Here is a 12602-nt window from a genome sequence, read left to right as displayed (position 1 = left end):
AGTCAGTCCAGCTAGGGGAGGGTGGCACAGTTTGAACTTGCTTTGGCCTATTGCTTTTCTTCTCTGCGAGTCCTCCTGCAAGATGGTGCTAAAGTCCCACAGAGGCAGGGACAGGCAGGTTGCAGAGACCTAGAAACTTTGGGGACGTCCCTCGTGTTCTCCCATTCCACAGAATCAGAAACTTCTCAAGCTCTGGTTTGTCACCTTTGGAATGCACACACACACATTCACAAATTTGCATCCAGTCGTAGGAAGTCCATGGAACCTCCTGGTAAGAATCAATTTTCTAAGGGAACCCACGCAACCCTCTTTGGGAGCTAAGCTGGGATTCCCAAGGCCACCTTCAGCAGCCTGTTTCAGGGTCAGATAGCCCCAGCCTGGAAGTGTGAGTAGGTGCACTTAGGGCTGGCTGGGAGAGGCTGCTGGGTGACCTTTGATGCTTGTAGGGTTGTGGGGTGTGGGGAAGGACTGTCAAACAGCTGGCTTGGGCATTGGTCCCAGGCAGGCTCAGGTTCAAGGCCAGCTCTGTCACCTCCTACCTTGGTGACTGGCCAAGTCATTCCATCTCTCTCGGTCTTGCTCCTCCATCTATAGAATGGGAATCGTAACATCCACCCCATGGGTCACTGGGATTGTTTAATGAGGTAATACTTAAAAGAGTAATATCACCCCCTGGCAAATGTTAACTCCTGTTATTACAGTTGTTTGCTATTATTACTATTTGAATTCAGATTCCATCTTTGTCACTTCCAGCATCTCCTTAAGCAAATGGTTGAACCACTCAAAGCCTCTTTATCGTATAATGGGATAATAATACCAATTTCCAAGAGTTCAGAAATAAGTTCGCAGGCCCAGGCATGATAGCAGTTCCAAAAAAGTAGCCATCGTTGTTCAGTCATATTTGACCCTTTCGAAAGCACGTTCTAATAGCTCATCCCCAGACAGCCTGGCAGCGCCTCTGGTCCCTCAGGCTTGCCGAGAGGGTGGGGGAGACAGGTGGCCTCCAGAGGTGGCCAGGCACAATCAGATGAGAAGGCGGGGATGTGGCTTCAGCAAACAGGGCCGAAGTGAAAAGGAGAGTGACTTGCAGAACAATGAGAGCTGAGCGCGGTCTCAGACATCATTGCTCTCATTTTACAAATGAGGAAACTGAGGCCTGGAGAGGAGAACTTTTTTTTTTTTTTGAGATGGAGTCTCGCCCTGTCACCCAGGCATGGAGTGCAATGGCTCACTACAACCTCTGCCTCCTGGCTTCAAGTGGTTCTCCTGCCTCAGCTGCCTGAGTAGCTGGGATTACAGGTGCGCGCCACCACGCCAAGCTAATTTTTTGTATCGTTAATAGAGATGGGGTTTCACCATGTTGGCCAGGCTGGCCTCAAATTCCCGACCTCAGGTGATCTGCCTGCCTCGGCCTCCCAAAGTGCTGGGATTACAGGTGTGAGCCTCAGTGCCCGGCCTCTTTTTTTTTTTTTTTTTTTTTGAGACCAAGTCTTACTCTGTCACCCAGGCTAGAGTGTAGTGGCGTGATCTCGGCTCACTGCAACCTCCACCTCCTGGGTTCAAGTGATCCTCCTGCCTCAGCCTCCTGAGTAGCTGGGATTATAGGCGTGCACCACGACACCTGGCTAATTTTTTTTTGTATTTTTAGTAGAGACAGGTTTTGCCATGTTGGCCAGGCTGGTCTCAAATTCCTGGCCTCAAGTGATCTACCTGCCTTGGCCTCCCAAAGTGCTGAGATTATGGGCATGAGCCACTGCGCCCAGCAGAGAGGAGAACTTAATAATAAATCTTAGTAAGGACCACACATAGAGCACTGATTACGTCCAGGCATCTTGCTAAGAAGCTTACATTCAATAGTTCATTTAATCAAGAGCCCGTGAAGGTGGAACTCTTAATATTATCACCCCCAACTTACAAATGAGGCAACTGAGGCCCAGAGAGGAGATAGGAGTTTCTCAAGGTCAGACAACTCTAGGAGGCAGAACCAGGCTTTAAATCAGGGCTCTGTGCCTCGAAGCACCATGACAGGCATTTCCTCAACACCTAGCTCTAATATAGAGCTCAATTGTACCACAATGCCAGGTGCTCATGTCTTTCTAGTTCTCAGAACCCTACAAGGTACGTACAGTTATCCTCCCCATTTCACAGGTGAGGTAACAGGGGCTCAGAGGGTGAAGTCACTTGCTCAAAGTCACACAGTGTCCACAGGGGTGACGCTGATTATAATGATATCATTATCAACAGCTGACACGTACTGAGCTCTCCGTATCACCAGAGCTTTTGAAACCATCTCAGCACAGCTAACCTTGGAGAGCACCTTCCTTGCACGCTTGGCATGTATTCCCCACAACAGCCCCACCAAGTGGACAACAGTACCTTTGCGTCATAGACTCAGAAACTGAGGCACAGGGAGACGGCACCTTGGCTGGTGTCACGCAGACAGGAAGAGGTCCAACTTGGATTTGAACTCGGATCTGTCTCCAGCATGCTCCCTGTGGGCAGCGGCAAAGCCAAGACAAGGACCCTGCTCTTCAGGTCCCCCTGGGGTGGCCACCCTGGCACAGTTGGCAGTGAGGGTGTGACTGGCAATCAAGTGGGGCAGGGCTTCTTCTCTGGGGAAGAGAAGGGACTACCAAAAACCTAGGAGGGGCTGGGCATGGTGGCTCTTGCCTGCAATTCTGACACGTTGAGAGACCAAAGCGGGAGGATCGCTTGAGGCCAGGAGATCAGCCTGGGCAACATAGTGAGGCCCTCTTTCTTTCTTTCTTTTTTCTTTTTGAGATGGAGTCTCGTTCTGTCGCCCAGGCTGGAGTGCAGTGGCACTGTCTTGGCTCACTGCAAGCTCCGCCTCCCGGGTTCACACCATTCTCCTGCCTCAGCCTCCTGAGTAGCTGGGACTACAGGCGCCCGCCACCATGCCTGGCTAATTTTTTGTATTTTTAGTAGAGACATGGTTTCACTGTGTTAGCCAGGATGGTCTTGATCTCCTGACCTCGTGATCCACCCGCTTTGGCCTCCCAAAGTGCTGGGATTACAGGCATGAGCCACCGTGCCCGGCCAGAGACCCTGTTTCTTAAAAAACAAAACAAAAAGCCCAGGATTGATGTGAGCACCTGTAGTTCCAGCTACTCAAGACTGAGGTGAAAGCATCACTTTAGCCCAGGAGCTCGAGGCCGAGTGAGCTATGATTGTGCCTCTACACTCCAGACCAGGCAACAAAGCGAGACCCTGTCTCAAAAACAAACCCCCAGGAGGAACCTAGTTGCCACAGCTACAAGTGCTCTCTCTGAGGAAGAATGAGAAGCAAGTGCCAATTCAAGGCGGCACGGGGCAAAGGCACCCTGGAGAACGGAGTGCGTAAGTGGCATGAAGGTGTCCAACTGACTCAGGACTGGGGCGGGGAGCTAGGTGACCTCTTCCCCCGCCCCTCACCACCGAAATGCCTCCCAGTGCGAGCTCCCAAGGCACCGGTCCTTCAGCCCTCATCACTGGCCATCTGCAGTGCCCATGGCCCTCACTGGTCAGCAGGTGCCTTTATTTACAATCACCTTGGAAGGGTCGAGCAGACATATGTTGCTAAGGGTCGTTTATTCTTGTTTATAAAATTTATGGCTTCACCTCGATTACACACTGTCAAAACAGAAAGAATTGGGCCCAAAGTCTCTTGCCGCATGACTGCCTCAGACGTGCGTACATCTGTTAACTCCGTGGGAGCTGTAGAGGGAAATAAGGTTCACTATAACTCAAAAGCCTGCTACCCTGCCACGAGGTGTGAGCATCAGGCCTTGAGAAAAGACATCCAGGCGTGCACGTGGAGAGGGAGGAGGTAAGGTCTGTGAGTGGGCATGCCAGGTGGCCTCAGGACTCTGCCCTGGCCCGGCCAGGAGCTCTTGCAAGGTGCTTTGACTGGGGAGTGGAAGAGAAAGAACTGTATTTCTATGGTCCTTAGGGGTCCAGCTGCAGGATCCCAGCAGCTGGAAAGAGTTCTGAGCCTATGGCTTTCCACCTGCCGACTTCAGCGGGGAGAGAGAAATGTTGACTCTCTCACGGTTGTGGGGAGTGGAGATCGGTACGAACTTTCGGGAGGGCAATTTGGCAATGTGCATGAAAGTCCTAGAGATGTGTGTACCTTACGGTCTTGCAATTCTGTGTCTGAGAATTTTTCTGAAGGAAATAGACACATAGGTGGAGCTACAAGTTTTTTTGGCTTTTCTGTTTTTGTTATTTCAGTGCAGGAAATAGACATACGGGTGAAACTGCAAGGGTTTTTGTTTTTGTTCTTGTTTTTTCCAGTGCAGAAAAGTGCAGCTCATTGCAGTGAAAAATTGGAAACCAATGCCCAACAATAGGGAGCTGGATAGTTAAATAAGTAAAATATTAACCATAAGGGACTGTAAGAAATACCATAAAGCCACTGAAAATGATGGTGTCTACATATTTACTACTATGAAAGAGTGTTCACTATTATTAAGTGAAAAAGGAAACCCAAATTACAAAATGTTACATATAGAATGACCCAAATCCTAAAAAGAAACATACATGTGTTTATATACACCATAGAAAAATGCATGTGTTACTAATAGGTATCTCTCAGTGGTGGGAAGATGGGCGGTTTTAACGTTCATTTTCATTTTGTCTGGATTTTCTAATTTTTCTACAATGAATTTGGACTGGATTTGACAAAGGCTTACCGTGTGATACACATGAATGAAAAGAAACTGACAAGTGGTTTCTCTGCCTGTAAAATCATCTACCTCCTGTGGGATGGCTGGAGACAAGAGAGAAGCTCCTTGGAGGGTGATACTCCATGCCACATTCCAGCCCCCTCACGTGGGGAGGGTGCCTTCCAGTAGCCAAAGCCATCAGGGTCCCCTGAAGTCTGGAAGCCTGGAGAATGTGCACCGTGTTCCCTGTCGGAGGCAGCTGGCTGTGCAGAGTCCAGCCTGCATGTAGAAGCCTGGCTTCCATTCTAGGGTAACAGAGGAGGGAAGAAAAAGGAACCTGCCCCCACTGAGCTGCCCCTGGGGGATCACTGCACTAGCTTTTCCCCGCTCTGTTGAGATGTTGGCATCTCTCTTCCTCCTCTGTTGGTTGATGCATCTTTATCTTGTACAGGGGTTGAGAGTAGACAAATAACTTTCACGTTTGTGATCTCATAGAGATTTTCATCCTGGATTATCACCGTAACTTTTCCTGGATAAGTGGCACCTCAATAGGTAGTGTGATGAGCCCAGTGTGCCAGTCAGCAAGTGGCAAAACCCACCTAAATCCCAGCTTCTGGTGTCAAAATTCAGTTTCCTTTCTCTTCTGTTCTGCTGAGAGCAGGGAAGGACTTATCCCAGGGGTAGGAAGGAGACGCCACTTCCAAGTGATTGCCTGACAGCCTGTGCTGGGTCCAGATTCAACAGGGAGGGGTTTGGGAATCCATTACTAATGTCTGCCATGGCCTTTGGGAGAGGTAGTGGGACAAGTGGCCTCTATTTGACATTTCTGGATTCCTAGGGCAGAGCCCTCACAGATCTCAAAGGTGTGGGGACTTCAGAGGCAGCGATGGTCTCCAGACTGCTTGAGAGTGGTCAGGCTGTCCCTCTCAAGCAGCCCCCCAAACAAAAGCAGCTCTCCCAACCCCACCACTCCCCAAGGAAACTAACTAGCAGAAAGGGGATTTTTCAGAGCTCTCAGGCAACACATCACGATCATTGATCTCTGAGAACCAAATACTTATAAATCTGACTAATTAATTAGCCCTGACGAGCTCACCACCATAACTCAGAATCTATAATTACATTTCACATTAAAGCACGAAAAGTTAAGACTAAAGCCGGTGAGAAATGGTGACATCCCGCACCCCCACTCCATCCCCAGTCTAGGGACTGCAGCTCTGGAAACCACCTCCTTTTTTTTTTTTTTTTTTTTTTTTTTTTGAGACGGAGTCTCGCTCTGTCGCCCAGGCTGGAGTGCAGTGGCGCAATCTCGGCTCACTGCAAGCTCCGCCTCCTGGGTTCACACCATTCTCCTACCTCAGCCTCCCCAGTAGCTGGGACTACAGGCGCCCGCCACTGCGCCCGGCTGATTTTTTTCTATTTTTTAGTAGAGATGGGGTTTCACCATGGTCTTGATCTCCTGACCTTGTGATCCGCCCGCCTCGGCCTCCCAAAGTGCTGGGATTACAGGCGTGAGCCACCGCGCCCGGCCAACCACCTCCTTTTGATTGCATTGTTCCCTGGGGTGCTGTTTCCAGTTGTGTGACAAACCAGTTCCAGCTCCCGTCCCCTGAGGTGGCTGCAAACGTTTTGTACAGGGGACATTTTTGGGTTTACAGTTTAAAGTGTCCTGCAGCCAAACACCACCAAGAACACACCTGTAGTCGAACAAAGTCAGATTCATTGTCTTGTTGCAACAAGGGAGCTCGCGCACCATGGGGTGCTCAGGAAGAGGGTCTGTGCGAGGGCTTATTATAGGGTTTTGGCATGTGTTGGGGTTTGGGGGAGGGTTCAAGGAAGCGTGGCTTCGCTGTGGGTTGGCTGCTGTCAGGGAGCAGGGCTATTTCTGTGACTGGGTATTTTAATAAACCTTACCTAGAAGGAGGGAGGAATGAATGTGGCTACAATTATAATTGAATACACCAGAGGGTCAGGGAGGCGTAGGCCCCAGCCTCGAGGAGCGGGCATCAGCTTGGGTGCCCCACTGTGCATGCATGCATGTGTGTGCGTGTGTCTGTACGTGTGTGGGTGTGTGTGCACATGCACCCAGGATGTGATCGAGTTCTTGGGATGGAACTCGATGATCCCTGCGTGGCCGGCACTGCATGTATGACCTCGTTTGGTCTCAGCAACCAGGGAAGAGTGATTATCCCTGTTTTGCAGGCTTGGAGAGATGAAGTGACTTGCCCCGGGTCGTGATGAGAAAGTGGCCGAGGCTAGATTCAAATTCTAGTCTAGTTCTGGAATCTGAATCCTGATCCCTGCCCTGGGGCCAGAATGGGCGGGATGCCTTTTTGGATATTTGCTGTTTGGGGACCTACCATCCAACTGCTTCAATTTCTTTTTGAGGATTTACTTCTTCCCATGAGATACAATCTCCATGGGGTTGTCTCATTTTCAACACACCAGAAATGATCTTATTGGTTTCTCCTTTGGTGTCTGTCTCTCCAAATACACTGAATCCAGCTGGGTGTGGTGGCTCACACCTGGAATCCCAGCACTTTGGGAGGCTGAGGCAGGAGGATCACTTGAGCCCAGGAGTTCGACACCAGCCTGAGCAAGACTGCAAAACTCTGTCTTTACAAAAATACAAAAATTAGCCAGGCATGGTGGCGTGCACTTGTAGTCCCAGCCACTCAGGAGGCTGAGGTGGGAGGATCACCTGAGCCCAGGAGGCAGACGTTGCAGTGAGCCAAGATCATGCCACGTTGCCAGCTTGGGCAACAGAACGAGACCCAGTCTCAAAACCAACAACAAAATGAGATTGAACCCCAGTGCCTAGAACAGGCTGTGCACACAGCAGGTGCCCACAAATATTTATTGAAATGAATATGAAAGAATGAATGACATCAGTGCCTTGCCCAGTCTACTTCAATCCTGAATTTTCTCTGAATTTCCCTAAAGACCCCTCCATGCACTGAGCGAGGATGGGTTACTGGCTAGAGCTGGTTCATTCACGCTCACAGCATCCTGAAGACGGCTGGCTTCAGGCTCTACTGCCCAGGTCCCCTGAACTGCCCTGGCTCCCGTTCTGCTTGTGGCCTGGGCTTCCAGCCCTCAATATTGGCCAATACATTTCTTTTCTACGTGAGGCAGAGCTGGCTTCTGTTGCCCTGGCTGATCAAGACCACTTCTGATGGTGGTTTGGTGCAGGCGGGCAGTTTTTAGCCACCCAGCTTTTGAGTTTGAACACCTGCTGGGATGAGCCACCCAGACTATTCACCAGGGGCCCCTGTGATAGCAAACCAGGAGGGGAGACTGAGGAACTCTGGCCCATGCTGCAGAGGCACTGGTGCGTTCACCATCACTCTTAAGATGTTTGAGACACTCCACACACCACCTAATGGAACCCGTTTCCCAGATGCAGCCAAGGAGCCATGTTTGGAGTGGGCAATGATTCTGTCCTGCTTGCGTCTCTGCCTTAGCTGGTAGGGAGACAGGCTGCAGCCTGTTGGGACATGAATGATGAGCTAAGGAAGTGGTGGAGTCCCTGAACTTCCTGTAACCTCCCTCTACCCAGTGAGCTTCTAAAGTGCGGGACCGATCGGCCCTTTACTCAGCACACCCTGAAATCCAGCTCTGCCTTTCGACACTGTGCCTGGGGAGCAGCTGTTGCTCTGCAGCCTCGGGGACACCAGGGCTCTAGTGTCCTGAAGAAGTCCTTTAAAATCCTGTGGGAACTCACTGGCAAAATGGATGTGTCTGTCAGTTTCCAGCATCCCCGGTGAGGGTAAGTGGGACAAGCAGTGGAGGCAGCGGGCTCCAGATAAGGAACAGAGCAGCCCCTGGGGCTTGGCTCAAGCTGAGCCCTTTGCCTAGAAGGTTCTCCCACCCCTCTTCTGCCTGCTCACACCGAGCGAGGGCTCTGGAGTGTGGCAGACCAGGGTTTGAATCCTGGCTCTGCCACTTAACCCTTGGGCATGGGAATGACCAGCTCCTGACCTCAGCTTTCCCCACGTGTGGGCATCAGAATAGCACGGCACTAGACACCAGGGACGCTGATCACAGGATGTGGCCATACACCTCCTACTTGAATTAGTTATGACTCTTTCCCCACCAGAGTGTGAGCTCTGTGGGGCAGGGATCACGTCCACTGTGTGCACAGCTGTAACTCAGCACCCAGCCTGGGGCACAGTGGGTCCTATGGGTCTGTTTGTTGGCTGAATCTGAACTCCTGACAGTCTGGCTTCCTGCGTGGGGCCCGGCTCATCTGGCACCATCTGCAATGGTGACAAAACCACCCAGCAGACTTCACACCAAGCCCCTCGTGGGGTGCGCTCCCTCCCCTGGACAGTGTCCCTAGTGGGATGGGAGCAGGTCAGGGCAGTCAGTGGGACTAGCTCCTCTGGGAGACAGGAGGCTTCTGTCCGGGTCTCTGACGATCAGGGAAGGTGGGTGAGTGACGTCACCTTCCTGGTCAAAGGCTTGGGCTTACATCCCAGGTCCTCATATCCTGGCTGTGAGTCCCTGGGTAAGTCACTCCACCTCTCAGAGCCTCACCTGTAAGGAGGAGAGAGCACTGCCCCTTCACAGGCAGGAGGAAGTGGGTAACAGATAGAAAAGCATTTTGTTGACTGGGATCCACCAACCAAGTTTATTTCGCAAAATCTGTTGCCAAGATCGCTGTGCCTGGCCGACCAGCATTATAGAGAAAAACAGAGGCTGGTCAGGGTCTGCTGGGAAAAATAACCGCATTTCTGTTTGAAGGCTCTGATGATCAGGAGCTCTCACAGCTGAGTAATTACCAGTAACTTACCCTGTGTGACAGGGCAGGAATCCCCGGTGACACCCAAGGATCCCGATGTATCCAGGCACACAGAGGGGACCACGTGGAGTGCTTGGGCTGGGGGGTCCGGGAGCCTTGGTCTGTGGTGGGGGATGCAGAGGCTGAGGGCTGACTCGCCCAAGGTTGTCACGCAGAAGCTTTTTCTGGCTTTGTGGGGTGGCAGTGGCTCGGTTTTGACAGTTGATTTGGCGTCCCTGCTGGAGCTGTACTTGCACATTGCCAGGGCCGTTCTTCTGAAACACCCAGAGGCCAGTACACCTTCGGCCTCATGAAGAAGCTACCCACGTCACAAGATGTCTCAGGCCCCCACACCTCTAGACCATTCCAGTCCACACCCATTCCCACCAGCACCCCATCTTCCCTCTCTCTGGCTCTGAGTGTCCACCTGTGGCAGCAACGTGGGCTGGGCAATGTCCGTCCATGGCCTGCTGGTGGCTATGTAAGGCCGTGTCCCTCCAGGTGTCCACGTTTGGAGAATGAGAACTCTATCTGGGAAGGGCTGCAGGGACCATACTCCAGGTCGTTCTGTCATTATTGCTGGGGCCAGAAGAACCAGCTCACTCTCTTCTTTCTTTAATGAGCAGAGCTGTAGGCAGCTGCTTCCCAAACACACCCTGCAGTCTGAGGCTCAACCCTTAAGCCAGCACCCTCCAAGACAGGCCGACAACCCCTCAGGATGCTGCTAACATCTTGGGTAGCCCATCATCTACATGTGTCTTGGGTACACTGCTAGGCTTGCTCTGAGAGGCCCGCTCCAGCCCTCCTCATGGTACCCTCTCTGGATATGAGCTAGTTTTTCCTGCATCCCCCCTTTTTTTTTTTCAGGACACTCTAGCTCTGTCGCCCAGGCTGGAGTGCAGTGGCACAATCTCAGCTCACTGCAACCTTCTGCTGCCCGGGTTCAAGTGATTCTCCTGCCTCAGCCTTCGGTGTAGCTGGGACTACAGGTGCCTGCCACCATGCCCGGCTAATTTTTATGTTTTTAGTAGAGACAAGGTTTTGCCATGTTGGCCAGGCTGGTCTCAAACTCCTGACCTCAAGTCATCCATCTGCCTCAGCCTCCCAAAGTGTTGGGATTACAGGTGTAAGCCACTGTGCCCAGCCTCCTGCATCCTTAAAGTGTGGCTCCTGGAGAGAAACAAAGGATCGATTCCAGGTAGGGTGTGAGCCACAGAGAACAGAAGAGGACTATTACCTCCTTCACTCTAGACACTCTCCCTCAATTAATGCAACCCCAAACCGTTAGGGCCTCGGCCGAGTCCTGCTGTTACCAGTCTGCTGACCCCGCGCCGAGCCACTCCCCTGGAGCCTGTCTGCATGAGGCTGGCTTCCGGCACCCGGTGACAGGTCCGTGGATTATTCCAGTGAACATCATCTTGTCCGGCTCCAGCCATCGCTCTGCACTGTGGAGACTGTTTGGCTCCAGCATCTGACACATCTACAGTGTTCAGACAAACCACGCGTGCGCGCAGCCCCTCTGTATTTCCCGAGCCCTGAACAGTGGTGTTTCAGATTTTCAATTTGCCAACAATTTTTAAATCTGGAGATTTCACAGACACTGGAATTTGTGGCTTCTTTTGAAAAGTGGGGAGCCTGGCCACATGGTATCTAGCCTGCGCAGGGCAGCCAGCCACTGGGGCTGAGTAGCAGCTGCCGGTTCCTGTGATGCCCACCAGCCCAAGTTCAAATCCCGGTTTGACCTCTTCCGAGCATTTGACCTTGGGCGCGTGACACATCTGTCTGGTCTCAAAATCTGTACTAGTTTCCTGTGACTGATGGAACAAAGCACCATAAACTCGGGGGCTTAAGCAATAGACACTCATTCTCTCACAATTCTAGAAGTTGTAAGTCTGAAATCAAGGGATTGACAGGGTTGGTTCCTCTCCAGGCTGTGAAGGAGAATCTGTTCCTAGCCTCTCTCCTGGCTGCAGGTGATGGCTGGAAATCCCTGTGTTCCTTAGGCTGAAGGTTCCTCACTCCAGTCTCTCCTTCTGTCTTCACATGGCCGAGTCCTCTCTTCCTGTAAGGACACCAGTCACATCGGATTAGGGGCCCACCCAACTCCTATATGACCTCATCTGAACTAGTTACATCTGCAACAACTCTATTTCCAAATAAGGTCACATGCTGAGGTAGGGGGGGTTAGGATGCATCTTTTTTGGGACAGAATTCAACCCATACACCATCTTGAGGATGGGATTAATAGTATGATCTCAGAGCTATTGAGAGGATTTGGTGACATAATCCAAGAAAAGTGGCTGGCACCTGAGTAAATGTTAATTATGACTATTATTATTTCTACTACACTTTTGAGACAAGGCATAAGCCAGGAAATGGCAAACATGTTTAGCTTCCCAGGCCCATACCCACGGACTGCTGAAAGCACATGAAGACACAGTGCAGGAATCAATCAGTAATGTCTGCGAGGAGGAGGGAGCGATGACACGGGGACCAAATATTTCCCGTCCTTGAATAAGCATTTCTCCTTTTCACCCCCTCACCCTATGAGATCATTTAGGATCTGTGAGTGTGTGGTGGCCCATGGCATGAAGAATCACCTCCTGCCACACTCGCTCTGGAAGCAGCCGTAGCGGGTGGAATGGTGTCCCCCCCTGAACAATCTGTCCAAGTCCTCACCCACAGAACCTGTGCGTGGGACCTTATTTGGAAATAGGTGTTTGTAGTGTAACTAAGGTAAGGATCACAGGATGAGATGATCCTGGGTCAGGGTGCGCCCTCATTCAAGGACAAGTCCTTCTAAGAGAAGGAGAAACAGGAAGCCCTAGAGGGAAGGCCGTATGGGGCGGAGGCAGAGATGGGAGTGATACAGCCATAGCGAAGCACGAGGGGGCCACCAGAAGCCAGGAGAGGCGGGGCAGGCTTCTCCCCAGAGCCTCCAGAGGGAATGCTGCCTGTGGACACCGTGATTTCAGACTTCTGGCCCCAGAACGGTGGGATGAGAATACATTTCAGCTATTTTAAGCCACCCGGCTTGTGATGTGTTGCAGCAGCCACAGGAAACTAATATAGGAGCCAACGGAATTGTTTTAGAACAGCAATGAGAGTTACCTTCTGACCCGATACTCCACCACGCCTGGCCCCAGGGCTAAGGA

The sequence above is a fragment of the Chlorocebus sabaeus genome, chromosome 11 (assembly GCF_047675955.1).
Source record: "Chlorocebus sabaeus isolate Y175 chromosome 11, mChlSab1.0.hap1, whole genome shotgun sequence".
Classification (NCBI taxonomy): Eukaryota; Metazoa; Chordata; class Mammalia; order Primates; family Cercopithecidae; genus Chlorocebus; species Chlorocebus sabaeus.
The sequence above is the reverse complement of the archived record's forward strand: the minus strand, read 5'-3'. Positions refer to the sequence as shown.